At 39.4% G+C, this 25,184-nt stretch overlaps 1 protein-coding gene across 6 annotated transcripts in view; it reads left to right on the top strand.

Moving 5' to 3' along the window:
• The window catches only part of LOC309843542 (uncharacterized protein), a 90,832-nt gene extending 65,876 nt beyond the window's left edge, over positions 1-24,956 (top strand). For 4 of the 6 annotated variants that reach the window (XR_014300197.1, XR_014300198.1, XM_082689068.1 and 1 more), the window contains 2 exons: positions 20,174-20,357; positions 24,359-24,956. The gene's annotated coding sequence lies outside the window, so the exon portion shown is untranslated. Of the gene's footprint in view, positions 1-17,338; positions 17,398-20,173; positions 20,358-24,358 lie in introns of those variants that run through there. The other 2 variants (XM_082689070.1, XM_082689071.1) reach the window with 2 other exon arrangements.
• Positions 24,957-25,184: the final 228 nt, after the last annotated feature.

Below are 25,184 nucleotides of genomic sequence, written 5' to 3'. Positions count from 1 at the left end.
TCTTGTGATTGAGTTCTAGCTTCAGAGCATCATGGTCTGAAAATATGCAGGGAATGATCCCAATCTTTTGGTACTGGTTGAGACCTAATTTGTGGCCCAGGATGTGATCTATTCTGGAGAATGTTCCATGTGTACTAGAAAAGAATGTGTATTCTGTTGCTTTGGGATGGAATATTCTGAATATATGTGATGTCCATCTGGTCCAGTGTGTCATTTGAGGCCTTTATTTCCTTGTTGATCTTTTGCTTAGGTGATCTGTCCATTTCAGTGAGGGGGGTGTTAAAGTCCTCTACTATTATTGTATTATTGTTGATGTGTTTCTTTGATTTTGTTATTAATTGGTTTATATAGTTGGCTGCTCCCATGTTAGGGGCATAGATATTTAAAATTGTTAGATCTTCTTGTTGGACAGACCCTTTGAGTATGATATAGTGTCCTTCCTCATCTCTTATTATAGTCTTTGGCTGAAAATCTAATTAATCTGATTAAAGGATTGCCACCCAGCTTTTTTTAGATGTCCATTAGCATTGTAAATGGTTTTCCACCCCCTCGCTTTCAATCTGTAGGTGTCTTTGGGTCTAAAATGAGTTTCTTGTAGACAGCATATGTGACGGGTTTTGGTTTTTTATCCATTCTGATAACCTGTCTTTTGATTGGGGCATTTAGCCCATTTACTCTCAGGGTAACTATTGAAAGATATGAATTTAGTGCATTGTATTAACTGTAAGGTGACTGTTACTGTATATTGCCTCTGTTCCTTTCTGGTCTATTACTTTCAGCCTCTCTCTTTGCTTAGAGGACCCTTTTCAATATTTCCTGTAGGGCTGGTTTGGTGTTTGCAAATTCTTTTAATTTTTCTTTGTCCTGGAAGCTTTTTGCCTCTCCTTCTATTTTCAATGATATCCTAGCTGGATATAGTATTCTTGACTGCATATTTTTCTAGATTAGTGCTCCAAATCAGACTCCAAACGTGGCAGTCATTTCTGGCCTGCCAGGTCTCTGTGGGTAGGTCGGCTGCCAATATAATATTTCTGCCATTGTATTTTACAGACTTCTTGTCCCAGGCTGCTTTCAGAATTTTCTCTTCGTCACTGAGACTTTTAAGTTTTATTATTAGATGACAGGTGTGGACCTATATTTATTGATTTTGAGAGGGTTCTCTGTGTCTCCTGGATTTTGATACTTGTTCCCTTTTCCATATTAGGGAAATTTTCTACTATAATTCACTCCAATATACCTTCTGCCCTTCTCTCTCCAATACACCTTCTGGGATTCTTCTTCTGGAATCCCAATTATTCTAATATTGTTTCATCATCTTGTATCACTTAACTCTTGAATTCCCCCCTTATGGCCCAGCAGTCGTCTGTCTTTCTTTTGCTCAGTTTCTTTATTCTCCATCATTTGGTCTTCTATATTACTAATTCTTTCTTCTGCCTCATTTATCCTAGCAGTTAGAGCCTCCATTTTTTATTGCACCTCATTAGTAGCTTTTTTAACTTCAGCTTGGTTAGATTTTAGTTCTTCTATTTCTCCAGAAAAGTATTTTATTTCTCCAGAAAGGGTTTTTTTAATATCTTCCATGCTTTTTTTGAGCCCAGCTAGATCTTGAGAATCGTCATTCTGAACTCTAATTCTGACATATTTCCAATGTCCATATTGATTAGGTCCCTAGCCATCGGTACTGCCTCTTGTACTTTTTTTGCATGTGGTGAGTTTTTCTGCCCAGTCATTTTATCCAGATAAGAATACATGAACAAGAGAATAAAATGCTAAAAGGGTGGCAAAGACCCCAGAAAAATGTATGCTAACCAAATCAGAAAATATCCAAAACTGGGGGAGAGGAAAGAGGAGGAAAAGAAATAAAAATTAAAAATAAAAAATCATATATATATATGTATTGCATACATATATATATATATATATAGATATATATAGATATATATACATATTTATATTAGACTGGTGAATAGAACAGAGCCACCCACTTGATTTTAGGTATATTTTGGTCTCTTAGAAGAAACAACCTCCCAAAATTCTAAAGAAAGAAAAACTTTTATATATATGTGCACACATATATATAAAATATATTATATATGCATATATAGATAGATATAGATATATACACAAAAATAAGGGTAAACACAATGAAGGGATGGAATATGACTGTAAAGATGAAAATTAAAACAAATTCTAAAAAAGGAATTGATAAGTTGGTTGGAAAAAGAAAAAAAAGAAAAGAGAAGGGTATGTGCTCAGACTAAAGACTAAAACAAAGTCATGTGCTAGATTACAGTATATTTTGATCTATTAAAAGAAATTGTGTCCCAGAAATTTTTAGAAAATAAAATCCTATATGTATACAAAAAATAAGGTTAAATACAATGAAGGGATAAAATATGACTATAACAATGAAGGATTAAAAAAAATTTTTTTAAGAAAGGTATTGTTAAGATAAACTAGTTTAAAATGTTAAAAGAGAAAAGAGGAAAAGTTAAAAAATAGAATTAGAAAAAAAATAAAATTAAAAAAAATTAACTTTGTAAGACTAAAAGATCATGGATGAAAAGCCATGAATTCTATGGGCTGTTTCCCCCTAGCCGTGGAGTTCCACTGTTCTCCTTGATCGGTGAGCTTGGTCTCGGCTGGAGGTTCTTGCTGATCTTCTGGCGGAGGGGCCTGTTGCACTGATTCTCAAATGTCTTTGCCTAAGGTGGAATTGCACTGCCTTTGCCAGGGACCAAGTTAAGTAATCTGCTCGGGTTTGCTGTCAGAGCTTTTGTTTCCTGAACACTTGCTGTACTGCTTTGGAGGACGAGAATGAAAATGGCAGCTGCCCAATATCTGGGCAGAGGAGCCAAGACCTCGGGGCCCCACTCCTCAGTGTGCCCTCAGAGATAAGCGATCACTCCTGTCCCCTGGTCTCTGGCCGCACTCAGAGCTCACCCAGCCTGCGACCAAGCATTTCTGTCTCCAGCCCCATTTGGAGTCTCTAAACCCAGCAGATTCCTGTTGCACTTCCTCCTGAAGGAGAAAGGTGAGTCTCCCTGGATCTGCCACTTGTGGGGTCCCTGCTTGAAGAGCCGTGGCCCCACCGTGCCTTGGTTCATGGTTTAAGGCAACGCCGAACTGAAAGCTCACTGCTAGACTCTGACTCTGTAGTCAGCTTCCCCACTCCAATAGCTGCCAGGCACTGACACCTCCAATCTTTCTGTAACCCTGCAGGGCCTGAGACCACACTGTCCCCACGAGGGCTCCACCCCCGCTTAGCCTGTGGAGTGACGTCCCTCAGTGGAGCAGACTTCTAAACGTTCTGATTTTGTGCTCTGCTGCTCTGCCGCTTGCTGGGAGCCAGCCCCTCCCACCGCGGTCTATCTTCCCATCACTGCAGATTCACTTCTCCACACATCCTGCCTTTCAGAAAGTGGTCGATTTTCTGTTCTTAGAATTGCTGCTCTTCTTCTCTTGTAGCTCATGTTGAGTTTGTAGGTGTTTGGAATGGTTTGATACGTACCTTGCTGAACTCCTGGGATCTGACATCATTTCAATCTGCTACTCCTCTGCCATCTTGCCTCTCCCAAAGTTAATTTTTAAACATCAACATAGGGATTGAGGATTCATTTATTTAAAAAAAAAAATTCAAGATTTAGTTTTATAGTACTGTTTTAGTTCTCCACATTGCTTTATAGACCTGAATTTTCAAGTTCTTACCTGAGCCAATAAGAAGTATATTTAAGAAGATGACTTTTTCTGAGCTCCTGGACCTTGAATATATTCACCTTCATTTATGCATGGTCTGAAAACCTTATATAACTTTATGTGTCTTATTCTTTAACAAGTTTCTTTTGCAAGCCAGACCTGGTGAGACAATAATTTTAAGCTCCCTAAGGGTTTCCCCACCATAATATCAGCTTTCCTGGATTGACTGTATCACCAAAATTCCCCAGGGCTTTGTAATAATAAAACCTTCTACATGTACAGCACTTTCAATTTTTCAAAGCACATTAACCCATATAATTTTATCCTATGACTCTTACAGATGGTATTTTTTCCCCTGCTTAACAGTGAGGGCGAAACTGAAAGAGAGACTGCCTGTGTTCTCAGGTTGGGAGCTCCGACAAAACACAGGCGTCCTTCTGCCTCTCAGGCTCAGCTCCTACCCTAACTGGAACTCTGCACTTAGAATCACACCCCCACCCTCCCACACGCACAGCTTCCCAGTAAGCAGTCTCAGTTCAGTGATTCCCCAGGGGCAATGGACTTCGGGTGAAATGTTATGTCTCAGGAGACCGTGTGCGCCAGCTCCTGGAGGTGTTCAAACAAACCAAATAGCCAATTAAAGTAGATTCAGTCAAATGGAGAGTTTGACAAGAAGACTTCAAAGGTCATTTCGAACTAGAATTCCGTGATTAGAACAAAATACTTTCTTCAGCCTAAACTACAACTTTTCTTGGGACGCCTGAGTGGCTCAGTCAGTTGAGCAGCCGACTCTTGATTTCCGCGATGGAGCCCAGCATCAGGCTCCATGCTCAGTGCAGTCTGCTTGTCCTTCTCCTCCCCCCAGCCCCTCCATACTCAGCCTCTAAAATAAATAAATGAATAGAATCTTTAAAAAAATAATAATAAACTACAACTTACTTATAATAAATCACTTTCTCATTTTTCTTCTTCCTTACAGACTATGATTATTAAAAAGAAAAAATGCTAACAGAACTATGTAAAAACATTATGGCATATTAATTTTTGCCTCATTTTTTGAGTTAATACTCTACCACTACATCAATAAAAGTGTAATTTTGTTCCTGCTGCCAGGATTTCCTCTCTGTAATCCATCCTCTGTATTGGCCCTGCCTAACCGAACTTCCTGTAATTATAGAAATGTGCCTTATCTGTGCTGTCCAATACAGTAGCCATAGGTAGTAATTAAGCTACTAAGCACATGAACTGTGATTATAGAACCAAGTAACTCAATTTTTAATTTTAATTAATTTTAACTCAAATGGCCACATGTGGCTAGTAACTACCATATTTCACAACACAGCCTATATGACTACCAAAATAATAATCCTTAAAACAACTCTGCTTCCCAAACACATAAATTTGTCCAAAACCATAGAATGTACAAAACCAAGAATGAAACTTATTAGAAATTATAGATATTGGGCAATAAAGATATGTCAATGTAAGTTTATCAATTGTAACAAATGTGTTACTGAGTGGAGGGTATCAATCTTGGAGAAGATGATGCAACTGTGGCAGCAGGGGAGTTCTATGGGAAGTCTCTGTACCTTCTGCTAAATTTTGTCATAAACCTAAAACGACTCTAAAAAAAAAATAGCCTATTTAAAAAAATAAAAAACCTGCTGGATCCCATTTGTCCATTTCAGTGTCTCTCAAACTTCCCTATCAAAAGACTACTGACAGTAGAAGCTAGAGAGAACTATTCCTAAAATGTTTGGGGGCTTTAACTTAAAACTAGACAGTTGGAAATTAATTTGGAATGTTTCCTTATCTTTAAAATACATATGAATCTTGCTATCCCCTACATGATATAACCCAATTTCTACTAATACATAGAGGTTTAACTTTTCTTGCCATCAGACAAAACAAGGAAAGTTTCCCACCTTCCTCATTGATTAATACATGAGAAGCTATTGCATGAATATATCACTAATGAAATTACTAACAATTTGGGAAGATCCTGTTGCATGAAAGGCTGTTGCTGCTGTACATATCAGATTTGACACCCAGTAAGTTTCTCTTCTGGGTACGAGTGTCACAATATTTTGAGAACTGAGATTCACAAAAGTATGTGGATACAAATGGCAACATTTTTGCTTTTTGATTTCTTTATGAGCTGTGTCAGAATAATCATTACCAGGATGTTGCCAAAAGTGGTGGAAGGTAAAAAATAATTTTAGGTCCTTGTCAATGGACATTTTTATAACTCTCCCAATTTGGTAAGGAGTAGAATCTCTGGGATCTGTATGGCCAAGGATACAATGTCTTTCCCTCTCAAAGGTAAAACTATCCAATCATTTTTCTAGCGGATAAAAATGGCAGATGGTATTCTTTATTTTATCATCAATATTGTAATTTTCATAACATAAAAATGTACACTAAATATTTAAACTCACTTTCTTTAAGAATCACTCCTTTTTTCAGTAAAATAAATAATATATTTGCAACATGAAAAAGTTAATATACTGTATACACAGAAGAGTAAAACTAGGTAGTCTTCTTAATTTCTATCAGAATTACAAATTGAATGACAAATTGAATTATGAGACCCAATTCCACTGATGGAAGGAGGGAAAAGCTGCATTTAAATTTGCCAGGTAAAGACAACAGACATATTGTTACTTAAAACAGTCTCTTTCAAGTAAATATCAGTTGATTGGAAGTATACCTTTCCCTGAGGGCTTTTCTTCCCCCTTCCTCCTTTCCCAAAGGTGGCTTTCAAAGGAAGCCTTTCAATGCTTCATAGCTATGAGGCAGGGGCTCTCCGTTTATTTAACCTCAAAGGGACCATCAAGCAAGTCTTCATTCGCATGGGGATTATGCTTTTTATTACATTCCTTCTAGCTATGATGGCTCTATTTAACTGCATGACTTCTTCTGATTTTTTTTTTCCTTCAAAATGTGTACTTTTAAAAATATGATTATAACAGTAATGGCTACAAGAGACACCATATTTTAGACATTTGCATCTCGATCACAAGCTCCAAATTTTAAATAAACATCTAAGTATATCTCCCTTAATATCTCATTTCACTTGGTTTCTCTGTGCCTTTTTCTAGTGCTGGTGGGAGTGGTGCGCTCATCTCTGCTACCCTCGCTGGTGCCTCAGGGACAAAACAGGCTTCCTTGATATCAGGTGGTTCTTAACTTTCCTCATTATCATGAACATTGCCAGGGATTCCAAGCATCCTGTTTTTGTGCACTGATCCATCTTCCTAGTTGTTTTTATACTTTTAAATTGTTACACATTTAAAATGTAAATTAACTGACAGGAAGAAAAAATCATCTAAAATTTCCTCGCAATTTCAATACTTCTGTTATCAGAGAACACACCACAGGAAGTGGAGCTGAGCATAGCCAGTAACCGTATACTTAAAAATGAATATTTCTTCAGTTGCACTTGTAAAAGAATGTTGATTTGTGAACCATGTTGGTGTATGCGTGTAACAAAATTTAAGAAAATTTATAATATTGATTCAAAAAGCTAAACGTGTTTCTCAGAAAGACTCATTCTGGATGAGCGTCCTGGGACTCACGGGGGACACTCGTGTCTTCCACCAGCCTGTCTCATAGACCAGAACCAGGTATGTAGACCTGTGGCGTAAGCACATGTGGAGGACCCTGTGATGCTGTCCCCCGAGCTCCCAGTCCAAGGAGAGCTTTTTAGCTGTCAGCTCCTGCACGGTCAGCCCCAGCTGCAGAGAGCCCCTTACCTAGCTCAAATCCTTCCCAGGGAGATCCCTATCAGATGACCGAGCGATCTATGTGGGCCTGGCCACTTCACTCCGATGCAGGATAACACCGACAGAGCATTTGGGCTCCCGGTCTCTCCACGGGGTCTGCAGAGCACATCATGGGGCTGCTTTGCAGCTTGACTTTCCCTCAGCTCAATCCTGCACCCTCTCCTTCCACAAGGAACATGTGCACACTAACCTGGGTCTCAGGGTCTGCTTCCTTGAGAACTCAGTCTGTAGCGGCATACTTTATCCTCCTAAAATATCAGAGTCCCGTTTCTTATGGTGCAGATGCCACCGTCATACAAAATCCCTCAATTTTCCAGGCACTCACTCTACACAGAATATTATATCATCTAGCCCAGTGGTTGTCAATGGCTCAGAGAGATTTTCTTTCTTTCTTTCTTTCTTTCTTTCTTTCTTTTTTTTTTAAATACTGGTATCCAGACTGATTAACTCCAGGGTGGGCAGGGGAGGGGGGCTAGGAATTTGTATTTCTTCAAAAGCTCTCTGTGGGATTTTAAACGGCAGTCAGGGTTGAAAACATTTTAGGCTTCCAGGAAAGTACAGAAAATATATACAATGACAATCCACCAAGGTGAAAGGAAAGCATTCTGCGCCGTATGCTTGCCCTTACAGAGGAGAAAACATGTTCCCACCACCCAGGCTGCCAGCCCGGCTGCGCACACCCATCACTTTGCTTCTGCTCATGTTCCAGCAGGTGAACTATTTTTGCTCCCAGTGAGGCCACTTTCTCCATCTGTGCAATAAAACCCATCTTTTCAAGGCCTTCTCTCTAAATGGCCCCTCCTGCTTCTGCATCATTTTCCCCCTTTCTCTGCTGCTGTATTCCCACCAGCATATAAACATGTGAAAACATCTCCATTCTTTACTAAAAAAAGAAAACTCGACCCTACTTTTTTCTCTAGCTACTTCCAGCCTTCCAGCCGCTGCCCCATTTCTCTGCTGCTGCTTCAGGAAGCATCTTCAGAGACCTGGTTACACGTGCTTTCTCCATTTCTTCACCCTCCGTTCTCTCCTGAACCTACGTTAGTCGGGTTTTTATCCCAACCCTCCAATCAAAGCTCTAGTCAAGGTTCCAGTGACATCCACATTGGCAGGCTCGGTGGTTAATTCCCAGTCTTCCTATTACTAAACCTGCCAGGCGCCTCTGCCCCAGGCCACCATTCTGTCCCCACAACACTGTCTTCCCTTGGAGTCGTGGGTCGCTCACCCTCTGCAGAGTCGCTTCCTAACCTCGTAGGCCTCCTTCCCGGTCTGCTTTGCTGATCCCTCATCTGTTCAGCCTCTACACATGATTTTGCCAAAGAGCTCATCTCTCCTTCTTAGCTCTCTGCATTTGCTAATGAGGGAATTATCCCAATTTTATGGCTTTAAATACCATCTATGAGCTTGAGATTTCCAAGTGTAAATGCCCAGTGCAGATTATTCCCCTGAATTCAAGCTTATTTTGTCCCAAGTACCCTTTCCAATCTCCAACCAGAAAATCGAACGGCACACATCATGTCCGAAACCCAACACATTTCCTTCCCAAACTACTTCTCCAATCGTCTCAATCTCAGTAAATAACAACCCCAACCTAGTTGTTTTCACTAAAATTTCAAAATTATTCTTAACCATTCTCTTTTGGTTTTTTTGTTTGTTTTAACCATTCTCTTTTGATTCCATCCACAAGCCTGTTAGCTCCACCTTTAAAATAAACCCAGAAAAGATGACTTCCCACTACTACCCTGCTGCCACTCTGATGAAGCAACACTCCCTCTCAGACTAAATCCCCATGTCCTTAGGGATTTACGAGCACGCTCTTCTTGGCCCAGGCTACCTGTCCAAGTACATCTCTTTCAGGTCTCCACCACTAATCCCTATCTCCTAGAAGGAGAGTTACGTTCGTACCTTGTAACGTGAATCTCTCCCCCTAGACTACAGCATTCGGAGAGCCATCACTAAGCACAAATTTAAGGTTTCAATAAATGGTAGGTGGATGAAAAATGAATGAATGGTTCAAAAATGTTACAATATTGACTCTATTGGATAAAGAGATATATTGATCTGCTTGACAGAAAATTCAAGAGGTATTATTAGCCACATTCATTGTGCATGCCAACTGAAAAGAATTTCACACTTGCTTTGATATATTCATTTTTCTTTTTGACTCAGTCAATAGAATTAATTGTCTTCCTTCTTGTTCAGAGGATGATTAATTTAAACGAAAGGGCATGTGTGGTGACCCTCACAGCACACTGACTTGAGTTGGTTGACTACAATAACCCAGTATGTACAAAGGAAGCCTATTGAGACAAGACAAAAGCTAACAAAGCCAACATACCAGTCCTAAAAGTTTAGAAGGCCTTCAATAGTCTATATATTTTTAAATCATCTCAGAATCATTTATAAAGAGATTAGGTAGGGGCACTGGCTTGGTTTAGTCGGTAAAGCATGTGACTCTTGATCTCAGGATTGTAAATTCCAGCCCTACCTTGTGTGTAGAGATTACTTAAAAATAAAACTCTTTGGGAGTGCCTCAGTGGTTCCATCAGTTGGCCAACTGACTCTTGGTTTTGACTTGAGTCATGAACTCAGTGTGGGGGGATGGAGCCTCATGTTGGGCTCCACACTCGGAACGGAGACTACTTGTCTCTCTCCCTCCACTTCTGCCCCTTCTCTCTCTCTCAAAATGAATGAATAAAATCTTTAAAAAAATTAAAATTAAAATCTTTTTTAAAATGAAGAAAGAAAGATTAGGTAGCTAATGCCTATTCCTGGATAACTTAAATTGGCAGAATATAATCTTTTTAAAGTTTTTGACCATTCTTATTTTTAATTTAGGTCTCCTTGTTATTAGTTCAGAGAAGCTTACACCTAGTCCAAAATTAAAATTAGTGTGCATTTCCCTAATGAGAGTGACTTCATGATTTGCATTACATTAATTCTCAACAGCCTTGCTTAAAATTGTTTTGAATTAGAGTTTCATAATTAGGATTTAACATTTAAATCATATTCAGGAGACTGTGCATATGGTTAAACAGACTGCCAGAATAAATTATGAACTAACAAAATAGTAATCTATTACTTTAACGCATTTGGTAAGTCATACTATAGTTATCCTTTTACATATTTTTACAAAATATTCTCTTTGGTTTCTTAACTATGGTTCACCCCCCTCTTTTGACCCGTGACACTTGCTTACAGTGATGTCACCTTCGCTATGTCACCCCAGGGCATCAAACCTTAGTGGTGTCCTATGGGCCGATGACATGAGGGAGGAATTTAATAAAATATCTCATGTGTTTGCTTATGTTCTTAGTAACTTGAGCTCTTCTCTCTTTTCTCTCAATAATAACTTAACTTCCAGTAATGTTATTTTCAACTTCTAGTATTACCTACCTAACATTCTATTTAGAAACTGGGGGAAAGTGGGGATGTAGCTCAGTGGTAGAGCGCATGCTTTGCATGTATGAGGTCCCGGGTTCGATCCCCGGCGTCTCCACTTTCCTAAGCCAGAAATAAGAGTTCTGGGGCGCCTGGGTGGCTCAGTGGTTAAGCTGCTGCCTTCGGCTCGGGTCATGATCCCAGGGTCCTAGGATCGAGCCCCGCATCGGGCTCTCTGCTCGGCAGGGAGCCTGCTTCCTCCTCTCTCTCTCTGCCTGCCTCTCTGCCTGCTTACGATCTCTGTCTGTCAAATAAATAAAAAAAAAAAAAAAAAAGAAACTGGGGGAAAAAAAAAACACAAAATCCAGTGTGCTCCTATTTTCTTTTGAAATGTAAGTGCCATTCTATTGGTTATTTTGTCTTCTAACCTTTCCATTTTCCCGTCTTCTCCAACTTTATTCTATCTTAGCTTGATCACCTTCCCTCCTGCAAAAGCTTTCACAACCTCAGCACTACTGACATCTTGGACCAGATGATTCTTTGTTGTTGGGAACCTGTACTGTTCATGGGGAATGTTTAACAGCACCCCTGGCCTCTACCCACCAGATGCAGGTACAACTCCTCCACCCCCACCGGATTGTAAGAACCAAGAATATTTTCACATGTTATGAAACATTTCCTGGGGAGGTAGAAGGAAAGACAAATTGCCACAGTTGAGAACCACTGCTCTATGATAACTGAAGCTAAAGATCTTTCAAAAAATAAAAAAAAAGATCTTTCCAAATGACACAGCTACCAAGGATCACGGGGATTCAAATTCATATCATCTTAATCCACAATGTGGTCTTTGCCTTAAAATGAGACATTTAGGGACATTGATAAAGCCCAGTTTAGCTACAGTGTGTTCCTGGAGATCATGAAGATAATGACATGTGACGGTTAATTTTATTTGTCAACTCAAAGTATGCTTTAGATGAGTTTAACATCTAAGTCAGTAAATTTTTACTAAATCAGCTTGCCCTCCACAATGTGGGTGGGCCTCATCCAATCAGTTAAGTTCTTAAATAGAACAAAAAGTCTAGCCTCCTCAAGCAAGAATGTAGAAGATTGTGTTACTGTTTGTCCAATAGACCGCCTTGGAACTGCAACTGTACCATGAACTCTCCTGGGTCTCCTTCCTGCCAGCCCACACTGCAGATTTTGGATTTGCCAGCCTCCATAACTCTATGAACAAATTCCTTACAATCAACCATGTATATACTTTTCCTCCAGAGAACTCTAATCCATGACCTAAATGAAGTAACAATATTTCTGCTTTTCTCCTCCTGGGGAGGAGTAAAGGGAGAATCAGTAATGTGTATTTTTTGACTTCTGAATGTTGCCAAAGAATCAAAAGGGAAGACTGAAGGAAGTAAGACCTACAGTTTCTTTTACAACAGAAGAATTATAAAGAAAGTAGAGGATGTGAGAAGGTGGGGGATGGAGCAAGACCGGGGAGGCACGTGGAAAGAAGCAGAGTTAGTGCTAAGAGTCTGGGGAAACCTCTGGCAGGATGGCCAATGCTTTGGAGCCAATCCACAGTCCAGAGGAGACCCTTTGAAGGAGCACCTCACATCACCTAGACGGAGAACCACATTACCTGCAGTCTTGAGACTAAAGCGTGTCTATGACCAGCTGCTATGTGTTGCCCGTGACTTGTGCTCTGAGACTTCTTGGAGGCCCATTCAAACTGCCTGATGTAAAAGCAACCTCTCTTTCCCAAAGGCACAGAGCACTTAACCAGCCTCTTTCCAAAACAGAGGTTTGGGCTCCTCAACACTCAGAAATAGGGAAGGGAAAATTGCTTTTTTGGTGAAATCATGAATGCTCACGCTGTGCTTCTTCATGCCAAGAGTGATGTCTGGTGATAAAGTTCACCAGATAAGAAGCATAGGTCTTAAGATGAGTAGACCAGAAAATGCTGCAAAGCCAAATGTAATACAGAGACAAGGAAAATTGCCTTTAGTGCAGCATTCTGCTTTGAAAAATCAAACTCCGGTATAACTGCTTTGTTTTAAATCCCAGCTCTTCTGAGTAGGTACTTTAAAAAAAAAAAAAATTGAATTCTACTTACATGCAGACAGCATACATATATTACAATACCTATAGGTTCTTGGTTTATTGGTAAAAATAAAATTATTTCTAATAATACATCCCATGAAAACAGCTGGACATAATTCACCAATTTTGAAGCATGAGTTTGGAATAACCTCATGAGGTTATGAGGTTATGAAGTTATGAGGTTAATCAACCTCATAACCCAGAAATTCCATTCATACCCATGTACCCAAAAAAAGCAAGTACAGATATCCACCAAGAAAACAACAAACAAACAACAACAAGAAGGAAAAAAAACAGGTACAGGAAGGTCTATGGTGGCTTTATTTAATAGTTCAAAATTGGGAACAACCCAAATGACCATCATTATATGCATATAGTAGAATACTCTACTGTGGGGCGCCTGGGTGGCTCAATGGGTTAAGCCGCTCAGGTCATGATCTCAGGGTCCTGGGATCGAGTCCCGCACGGGCTCTCTGCTCAGCCGCGAGCCTGCTTCCTCCTCTCTCTCTGCCTGCTTGTGATCTCTCTCTGTCAAATAAATAAATAAAATCTTTAAAAAAAAAAAAAGAATACTCCACTGTACTATAAAAAAAGAATAAACTTTACTATCACAACATCATGAAGGAATATCAAAAACACGCTAAGCTAAAGAAGCCAGACATTAAAGCCACATTCTGTATGATTCTATTTACATGAATTTCAGCGGGCGCACCTAAACAGTGGTGATGGAAGTCACGCCCACTGAAGTGATGGAAATACCCTATCTCTCCATCCGAGGTAGAGGTCCATAGGCATCGACATATGAAAACTTAAATCAAGTTATGCAGTTAATAGAACATTTTATTGAACGTATGTTCTATCTCAACTTTTTAAACATTCTATAGAGAGAACTGTGTACAAAATTCACCGTGAGGGACCTCAGGAGGAATTACTAAAAAATAAAGGAATTCAGACTTAGTCTACAACATCTGAAACCAAGGCATCCGCTGATTTAAAGCATCACGTGCTGAGTCTGGCTCAGCCAGAAGAGCATGCGGCTCTTGATCTCGAGGTCGTGAAGAGGAGCCCCACGTTGGGCGTAGAGATTACTGAAATAAATAAACCTTAAGAAAAAAGAGTCATGTGTTAGGCGTTCAGATGCTATAATCAGAAAAAAAATAATGATTCAAGTATAAAGGCCAAAAGGAAGATCATACGGCGGCTATTGGAGACAACGAACCCTGTTTGGCCGTCCAGCTACCTCTCACATGGTGTACTCAGTTTCTGCTGCCGCCATAACTAGGTACCAAAATGTCAGTGGCTTGACTCCCAGTTTCTATGGGTAAGAATGCAAGGTCATCTCAGCTGGTTTCTCTGCTCCCAATTTCACCAGACCAAAGTCAAAGTGTCTGTCGATTGGACTCTTATTCCAGACGCTCTGGGAAGACTTTTTATTTCCCTGCCCGTTCAGAATTCAGATTATTGGCAGAATTCAGTTCCTCGCAGTTGTAGGTCCCTATTTCTTGGTTTGCTGTCTACTTAGAGACCACCCTCCCATGTTAAAGGCCCACTTCTGTTCCTTGCTGATGATCCCTTGCATGCCAGACCCAGAAATGACATGTCAAATCCTCCTCACACTTCCAATGCCTCTGACCGCAGTTTCACTCTTCGGACTCCCGCTGGAGAAAGTTCTCTGTGTTTAAGGGCTCATGTGATTAGACTGGGCAGACACAAATAATGCAGGATTGTCTCCCTGGCCTGAGGACATTTGCACAGACTCTTCTGCCATGTGACATAGCATCTCAACAGGTTCCAGGAGTTAAGATGTGGGTGTTTCAGGTGCATTATTCTGCCTGCTACACCTGGACAGCTCTGTCTGGTCCTCGTGGCTGGGTGGTAGCAGGCATTTATTCATTTATCAGTGCTTAATGGTCGTCTTGAACAAGAAAGAAGAATAACTAATACCTCAGCAGCCTGATCATGTTTGCATGGTGGCTTCTTCATTGGAAGCTGTTAGTGTATTCTCTGAAGTATTATACCACTCCATGTTGCTATATTATTTTACTGATTCTAGTCCTAGTTTGACCTCGAAGAAGCGTGTTCCTAAAGAATTACTGCTTTCCACAAGCCTAAATAATTCTCTCTTATTGAAGACTCAGGTTCTGGGCAAAGATAAACCTTTAAGGCAAAGGGTGACTGGTGCTTCAAGAGCCGTCCTCTCTCACCCAGTACGGACCGGCCTGGAGAAGAAAAGCAAAGAGAAAAGAGAAGCGGCAGGCCTTCGCGCAGATATATACAGGAAGGCAGCATACGAACCCTGGACAAAGCGACACCCCGGTCCACCTCGGTTGTGTCCAGGATACACATTGCCTTGACCACATTGCTCTTCCCCTTTGGGCATGTCCTTTAATATCTTTCCTTTGCAGAGCACTTTGCATATCTTTTGTGACACCTATACTATCACTGAGCCTCCAAATAATCCTGTTAGGTAAATCAGACAAGCGTTATTACTCTCTATTTTGTATGTGATCACGGAGGTTCCGGTAAGCAAAGGGACTCCATGTTTCGTTTTAAGATTGCATCCACTCATCTGTCAGAGACAGAGAGAGCGCACCAGCAGGGGAGCGGCAGGCAGAGGGAGAGGGGGAAGCAGATCTCCCCCGTGAGCAAAGAGCCTAGTGCGGGACTCAATCCCAGGACCCCTGGATTGTGACCCAAGCTGATGGCAGACGCTTAACCAGCTGAGCACCCCCCAGGCGTCCCCAAAGTGACTCCATGCTAACAGAGCTGGAGAGCAGCAGATGAGCCTGCATTCAGCAACTGTCCCATCACTGTGGCAACCACCGCTGTACCCATCACCAGGCTCTCTAGTTCTTGCTCTCTGCCTCTTTATCAAAGTCCATCCCCCACGCCTCATTCACAATAAAGTGTGAGCGACTGGGTCTTCCCAGGAGTGTCTGCACTTTAATACCAGTAGAAGCAAAACTCAAAGGATAAAATCTCAGACATTAGCAATCAAGTCAGGGAGAAGTGGGTTGGAAAGAAAGGAGGCGCAGGAGGCACAAGGTCTTCCCAACACTCCGATAATGACATTTGGAAGGTTCTTCCGAAGATACCAAAAGGCCAGACTCGGTGGCAGACTCTCATGAAAGGTGAACATCAAGTTAGAGAAGCTTCAGACAAATCTCAGCTCCTTCCGAAAACGGAGTCAACACACAAACAAGGGAAGGTGGGAAGTTGAAAAAGAATTAGAGCAAGGAACTTAGGAGGAGAGAATAGAAGGCCAGATGCCAATTCTCAAGTTGATATGTTAAATCAGATATAACATTCCGCCAAGAATTGGGGAAACTGAAAATATGCTCTTCTCTCCCAAATGACTGAATAACAGCAATTTTTATGCTTTTTTCCTTTCTTGTTCATTAGAATAAATTGCCCTGTCCTGAACTCTGTAGGACCTGGGAAGCCCCTATTAAGGAAATGTAATCATCTCTGAGACCACAGTATTCACTGAAAATAGCATGCAAGTTCCTGCCTATGTCTTTCTTTTCCCTACAGCATTTTCCCACTTACTTCTTGTCCTCCTGTTATCTCTTGACCTGTTTTATGCTATCAGCTTTTCAAATGTCTTTAATAACATATAGAAAACTATGCACTTTACGGTTCCCTTTGTGAAACCTCAGGCCACCAAAAAAGATTAAGGTAACTTCATCTGATAAAATTAGACTAACACCTTCTTTGCTGCTATGCTGGAGTCTTACTTGATTTCTTGTTTAAAACCAGAAAGTAACATCTGTTCTGTGTCATTATAAAGGTGAAAGGGACCTTGGCGAGTTATCCAGTTTGTTACATGAACCTAGGAGATAGTACATTAAAACCATCAAACAACAATGCCTATCTTTCTTCTTAATTATTTATGTATTTTCAGTCTTCAGTGAAAATAACTTCAGGGGCACCTGGGTGGCCCAGTGGGAGGGGCCTCTGCCTTCAGCTCAGGTCATGATCTCAGGGTCCTGGGATCGAGCCCCGCATTGGGCTTTCTGTTCAGCAGGGTGCCTGCTTCCCCCTCTCTCTCTGCCTGCTGCTCTGCCTACTTGTGATCTCTCTCTCTCTGTCAAATAAATAAAATAAAATCTTTAAAAAAAAAAAAAGAAAGAAAGAAAAGAACTTCATAGAATATTTGTCCTCAAGAAATGAAAACATTATAATGCTGATTACTGTTAACATGGTTAGGTATCTAATCACAAAATATGAGTTTTTACCTCTCTTCAGATATACAGAGATGTCCTCTTTCATATGGTAAGCATATCTAACCAAAAAATTACAGTTCTGTACTTATCTGTTCAAGAGGATATAATAGATCTGGGGAATTGAGAGCAACCCTCTCTTTAAAAAAATAGGAACCATACCAAGTACAGAAAGAACGGATCAGCATCTATGGAGACACCCAATAACCACATAGAAAGATGGATCAAGATAATAGGTTAATTGGAATTCTCAAGAGAAGAGCTACCTGGGTAGACTCACTCCTCTCTCTAAGCAGATGAAACCTCTGCATGACCCCATTAATGAGGCCAGGATGGTAATAAGACTGAATGATGTGAGACAGGACACTAAGGTAAGACACCCTTCTAGCAAACATCACTGGACTAGGAGAGGAATAAGGATGTGTTAGAGGACAAGTTGGGGGTGCAGAAAGGGAGGAAACAAAGCAGGAATTTTATCTCTTTATTTTACAGAAACCAGACTCCCTATTATGTCCTTGAGTCTTGGCCAGACTCTCAAGCTGGAGCTCTCTAGCAGGGATAAAGTGAAAGTAGGGCATTCTCTCCCACCTGTTACTGAGGACGACAGCTGATGACATGGGGGAACGTTGGATAGAATTTGATTCAGAGCCAGTGATTTGACATTTCATAGAGGTATATCTCTTGGCTTAAAATTAAGGGCAGGGCTCAAGTAGGAGCCACATCTTATCACAAAACACATATGAGAATTATTGTTCACCTCTTCATTATAACAAGAGAACCTAAATATTACAGCTTCTTTTTATTTATAATTGGGAAAATGCTAGTCTAGAAAGAGGACGCTAGTTAAAGGTTACTGATACCGTCCCCCTCTGCAATAAAAAGCAAAACAAAACCAAGTTACTGATGCTGACACTTCTACAACCCTACTTAAATTATCCAGCTATATTTCAGGTATTGTCAAATAACCATATGCTAGATATTTTCACACAATAGGTAGGCAACAAATGGCTGTAGTTTAAAATGCAATTAATATCCCAACTCCAAGATTCCTCTGGTCTTTGCAATTCCAATTGCAAATCTATTGTTTGTGAAATCTCATCAGTGATGACAGAATAGAAGTGACTTAAATTTTTGTTTTAGAAATGACTTTATAATTCATTAAGTCTCCTATGAAAATTACATCGATTATTTTATTATTGACATAACAAACAGTGGCCTTTTAGGGGTCTCTGAGCTCTGCTCTAGGGTCCGACCTCCACCTCCTCTCATCTGGTAGGAAGAAAATTGGCAAATAACTGCATCCCCTGCCACAGAGGAGCAGGGCTATATATTGTAGAAGCACAAACAAAGTGCAGATTACTTTTGGATTTAGAAATGATCAGAAGCACTTATATCCTGTTTGTTTTGGCCAAAGGAGACAGTAGAATTTAAAAAAAAAAAAAATCATCTTTTTTTTTTTTTAAGTCTATTCCAAATGTGTATAAATAGTAAAACCAAGAATTTAGCTTAAATTAATTTTAAGTTTGGTTATGTCTGAAGAAAGCGAAGTACACGTTCGGGACCCTCATTTGTGCCAGTCATCCTTTCTGCCCTCTCATAATTACCCAGATATATTTCATGATTTTGACAACACAAAAGTTGATGCTCTAGTTGGCTGATGAAACAGTATGAGAGCAAGAGAGTCTGTGGTTTTTGACAATGAATGGAAACATATCCCCGGAATCTGCCAATTACTGTTGAGCAGAACCAAGTTTTAGTCTTACTTGAAAGGTCGTCTTGACTTGATGTGTTAGAAGAGAAGTTTTTTGTTTGGGTCTTTGGGCTTAATAGATTCTGTTCGCATGGTTTTCTTTATCATCAAAGAGAAGCGACTAACAACATTAAGGCTTGAATCAACAAAGACTGCTTTTAGGTCTCCTCGGCCCCACAATTCCTTTTTCATTAAAGTGGATTCCATGCATAAAGCAAACTAACATATCTAACTAACATAACTAAACCAAGATATCTAACTTTCTTCGAAGGAGGGGCTTCTGTTATTCTGCTTCCACAACTCTATAATCATGTTTTTCAAACTATACTTTCTAGGCTCACAATATACAGAGTATTGAAAGGGTTCGCACTACCTGCTGATATTCTCACTGTGCCCCTTTTCTTTTTTCTTTTTTCTTTTTTAAGATTTTAGTTATTTATTTTAGTGAGAGAGAGGGAGAAAGAGAGAAAGAGGTGTGCGAGCAGAGGAAAGGGCAGAAGGAGAAGGAGAGGGAGAGAATCCCAAGCAGACTCCACTGAGCACGGGGTTTGATCTCACAACTCCGAGAGCACAACCTGAACCAAAACCAAGAGTCACTTAACCAACTGAGCCACCCAGGCACCCCTCACTGTGTCCATTTTCTATGTCCAAAGTTACACTCCTGACCTATGATCATTGTGCATCCGCACACAGATACACATTCTCGCACATGCTCATGAAGGACAAACACAAATGTGGTGCATAACCAAAAACAAAAGCAGAATTTCCAGCATATCTTTTCATCAATTATCTACTTTTGTTCATATTTCCATCAAGAGAATGGCTGCTTTATTTTCATAATGCTTGCTACTAATTCACTAAATCTGGCGTAAGCAAAAACAGAATTTATGAGAAATCCTTGCGATAGTTTATATAATCGACGGGGATACTGAGCACTCAGACCCGAGGGAGCTCCAGGAGTCAGCGGGGCACCCTCTCTTGAATGAATTTGTTCAAACCAATTACAGTCTTCTCTGTAGTCTACTCGTTTCCGATTTATTGAACAAAACATCTAATTAGTTGAACTAGAATCATAGGCTCACCTCGTTCCCATTTTCCAAAACAGAAAGAGACGATCTCTAAGAAAACCGCCAGTACCGAAAGGTGGAAGTATGTGAAGCCGCCAAAATCAAGGGCGGTCCACCCTAGTGAAGCCTGTAGTTTCCCAGTAACCTCCTATCTGCTTTTTTACATTACAGATCCAAATGTCCCCATCCAACAGTTCCTCACGATGGCGTGTAAAACTGAGCAGGAACTCAACATATCTCCAGAGGAAGAAAAAAAAACTCAAAGTGGCTCAGTTTCTGATGAAGTTTCCAGGGAGACTTTCCTTGTCCCCCACCCCAACCACCACCACCACCACCACCAAAGCTGAATCTAATCGTATGTAGATTTCAAATACGGCCAACTACCTACTTTTTCTTAAGAGAGTTTGAACTAGAATTTTCTCTCTTCCAAAAGAGAATACTGTCTACCACTTGGCTTGGGGATCAGAGAGTAACTCGATAGGTCCACAGATTGCACCCCACAGGGAACAAATTACAATGTGGGCACTAAAATATGGTGAAATGAATACCAGGAAGTAAAAAAAATCAACCAATGCTCAGTATATCCCCTTCTCAAATATGCTTTCAACTGCTTTATTCTGCTATAATTCACATACCATATTATTCATCTATTTTATGCTTATAGTTCAATGAATTCTAAAAAAATATACATGGTTATGCAGCCATCCCTGCAGTCCAGTCTTAACAAAATTTATGTCATCTCAAAATGTTTCCCCGGGTCCATAGTCTCAGTTCCTACACAACTACTGCCCTGCTTTTTTAAGCTATAATTTTGTCTTTTCTAGAAATTTCATATAAATGGAATCTTACATAGTACTTGCATCTGGCTTCTTTAATTTTCATGATGTTTTTGAGGTTCCTCCCTGGTGCTGCATCTGTCAGTGGTTCACTCTTTTTTTATTGCACAGTTGCTGAGAGGTACTCAGCAAAATGGCAACGTAACATTTTGTTTAGATGTCGAGGAGCTGATGAACATTTAGATTTTTTTTTCCATGTTTTGTTTCCGTATTACAAATAATACAGCCAGAACATTTACAGAAAAGAATTTCTGCATATGTGGTCATTTCTCTTGGGTAGATTCTAGGAAAGTATATATTTAACTTGTTAAGAAATTGCCACATTGTTTTCCAAAGTAGTTATAGCATTTTATATTCCTACCAGCACCATTATGGAAGTTCAAGTTCCTCCACATCCTTGACAACACTGGTATTATGTCTTTTTTATTATCGTCATTCTAGATGGTACGCAATGCTATCTCGCTCTGTTTAAATTTATATTTGTCAATGACTATATGTGCCATTTGTATACCTTCTTTAGTGAAGTGTCTACTCAAAACCATTTTTCAATTGAGTCATTTATTCTTTATTTTCATATTATTCTTGTATTATATTTTTTATTCTTGTATTATATTCTTTATTCTGTATTATAGGAGTTTGATATATATTCTAGATGCAAGGCTTTTTAATCATATATGTTATCTGCAAATATTTTCTCTCAGTCTGTGGCTTATCTTTTCCTTTTTGTAATGGAGTCTTTTGAAAAGTAAAAGACCTTGATTTTGTTAAGGTCCAATTTATCTTTTTTTTTTCTTTAGTAATAGATAGCATTTTTAGTATCATATATAAGAAATCTTTAGCTAATCCAAAGTTTAAAAGATTTCTTTCTGTGCTTTTTCATAGTTTCAATCTTCACATTTAAGTCTATGATTCTTTAGAAGTTAACTATTTTTGTTAATGGTGAAAAAGGAAAGCTAGGTTCATTTTGTTTCATATGAATATCCAGTTCTAGTGTTATTATTTTTTTTTAAGTTTATGCTTTCTCAGGGCTCCTGGGTAGCTCAGTCAGTTAAATGTCCAACTCTTGATCTCAGCTCAAGTCTTGATCTCATGGTTGTTTTGGGCTCCTGCTTAAATAAATAAATAAATACAGAAAGAATAAAATACAAGATTATGCATTCTCAAAAAAAAGAAAGAAAGAAAGAAAAGAAAAGAAAAGTTATACTTTCTCCATTGAATTACTGTGGCATCGTTGTTGAAAATCAAGTGGTCATAAATTTATGGGTTTATTTATGGACTACATTCTGTTCCATTGTTGATGTTTATCCTTACGTCTTCATTACTTTAGCTTTCCACTTAGTTTTGGTTTTTTTTTTTAAGATTTATTTATTAATTTTTAGAAAGAGAAAGAGAGAGCATGAGTTGTGCGGGTGGAGAGGGGAGCAGAGGGCCAGAATCTCAAGCACACTCTCAGCTGAGCAAAAGCTGGATGAGGAGTTTGATCCCCCAACCCTGAAAACATGACCTGAGCTGAATTCAAGAATTGGATGCTTAACTTTTGAACCACCTAGGTTCCCCTCCAGTTAGTTTTTAAATTAGTTAGTCTAAATTTTCCAGACTTGTTCTTTTTCAAATATGTTTTAGCTCTTCTATATCCTTTGTATTTTCATATGTTTTAGGAAGAGTTTTTCCATTTTTACAAAAAAAAAAAAAGTTGGTTTAATAGGGATTGTGTTGTATCTATAGATCAGTTTGAGAAGACCTGTCCCTTTAACAATAGGGACAACTGATTGAATCAATTCAATCCTTGAACATAATATTATCCTCTATTACTTTATTCTTTTATTTCTATCAGCTATGTTGTGTACTTCTCAGTATACAAATTTTATGCTTCTTTTGTTAAATTTAGAAGTATTTTATTCTTTTTGTGGTATGGTGAGTAGAATTGTGGGTTTTTTAACTTTTATTTAAATTCCAATTAGTTAACATACAGTATAATATTAGTTTCAGGTGTACAAAGCAGAATTGGTTTTTATCCATTTGTAATTGCTAGTAAATAGAAACAAAACTGATTTTTGTATATAGCTTGGGACTGCTAGACTTCAGTTTCCTCTTCTGGAAAATGAGGGTATTACTTTTTTTTTTTTTTTAAGATTTTATTTATTGGGGCACCTGGGTGGCTCAGTGGGTTAAGCCACTGCCTTCAGCTCAGGTCATGATCTCAGGGTCCTGGGGTCGAGTCCCACATCAGGCTCTCTGCTCAGCAGGGGGCCTGCTTCCCTTCCTTTCTCTCTGCCTGCCTCTCTGCCTGCTTGTGATCTCTCTCTGTCAAATAAATAAATAAAAAATCTTAAAAAAAAAAAAAAGATTTTATTTATTTATTTATTGTCAGAGAGAGATACAGCATAAGCAGGGAGAGCAGCAGGCAGAGGAAGAAGCAGGCTTCCCATTAAGCAAGGAGTCTGATGTGGTACTCAGTCCCAGGACCCTGGGATCATGATCTGAGCCAAAGGCAGATGCTTGCCAACTGAGTCACCCAAGTGTCCTGGGGATATTGCATTTTAAGATTATTTTTAGATAAAATACCCTAAAACCTTTGTTTTAGAACCAACGAAAACAAAGGAAGATTATAAAAAGAAGTCATCCCTCCAATAGACTACAGAGGTTAAATACAGAAGTCAGTTTTACAAGGTTCTAACGAGTATATCTATATACCATCCTCAAAAGGAAGGGAAGGAGGCATCACTATTGGTTCAGGGCACAATCGGACCATTTGAAGGTTGATTTCATGCTCATAGACGTCATATTCTTCTAGATGATCCTGTTCGGTTATTGGTTTCTACCCCTTGAGCTAACAGCTTATGTTCTTCCAGAGAAATGGTATAATAGTAGAGTTCATCATTCTGTATATCTGTATCAATCAGATAAAAGCTGTTGCACTCTCTCTCACAGTTTCATTCATTTTGGAATGGGAATGGATTTCTTAACACTATCAACATATCTCATACCTTAACTGTTATGCCTCACACAGACATCTGAAAAATGAGCTGATAATGAAAGAATATGAAAACGATTTATATTCTGGGATGCCTTCCTAAATAACTAACACATTGGGAAAATCAGAGCTAGAGTAAGAATTTTTGTGGATAATGAAATAGCGCATGCCCAAATTTATTTTACTGCCAACAAACTTAATTATTTCCAAGGCAGAATATCAGTATATTGGTGCTACAGTTTAAATGGAATTGTGTCATCCAAGAATCATAAATAATCTAACTGTTTACTTGAATCCGCATGCTTGTGCCCTGTGTTTAAGTAAATACAAACAGGTTGTCTTTTAAGACCTATAGCTCTAAGCAAATGAAAAATATTAAGGATGCCTGAATGTTTCTATGTGTGTACATGTGTGTGTGTGTGTGTGTGTGTGTGTGTGTGTGTGTGTGTGTGCGCGCGCGCGCACGCATGCTGTGAAGGGAGAGGAGTTTTGCTGAGCTATTTCCAAGATCTCTGAATAGCTTTTTTAAAAACTTTCTTTGCATAGGGGTAATAGAGACTATGAAGAAGAGTTTTTCATCAAGGATAACCAGGAAACAAGGATGGGCGAAATGAAGGGAACATGATTTCCTCTGCTGCTCACCACCGTCTTTCAACCTGAGCTATTTTTATGGTCCCTAAAGGCAGAGGCCTACAGAGGGATCTAAAGCAGAACCTTGATGCCAGAATGCCCTACAGAAATAAACAAGACTCCAACAGACACAGCAATGCCTAGCAGCTCCCCTGAAAAGCAAATTTGTTTGTGAGCGATGTGACACATCTCTGAAGACTTCTAAAACCCAGAGGGACTTTTCAAGGGATCAAAGTGCTGGACCCATCCGTGGGCATACTGAGCTAGCAACACCGGAGCACAGGTGTCAATTTCACTTCACTTTCCATAATAAACTGGTGAAGTCTGGGGAAATTTGGATTTATATGTAACCATGAGTCCCCTTTCCCCAAGCCAGCTCTGATTTCTTTACTGCTTGTGTCCTGACTGCCCTCTAAAATTTTCAAAATAATCTAGATAATCAGCAGTCTAAACACTCCTATGCCTCTATGTCAACAACCAAAAATATAAGGAAATAAATAATTTCCCTATCCTTGCCAGTCCTTTTGCCCTAACTATTGCTTCCTACTAATATTAATGTGGATGTTTGTTTTTTATCTGTAAGTTTATTTATACTTATTTCTACCTAAATATACCCAAATATACACATAGACACATACACATCTCTCAATTTTGCACCTCGCTTAAAGGGACTAGACACAAAAGAATAAAACATATAAATCAGAACTTCTGAGCCATCAAAGGTCATGAAAAAAAGTACGGA

This window comes from Mustela nivalis, assembly GCF_964662115.1.
Source record: "Mustela nivalis genome assembly, chromosome: 11".
Lineage (NCBI taxonomy): Eukaryota > Metazoa > Chordata > Mammalia > Carnivora > Mustelidae > Mustela > Mustela nivalis.
Note: the sequence above shows the minus strand (reverse complement) of the source record. Positions and strands in the feature narration are given on the sequence as shown.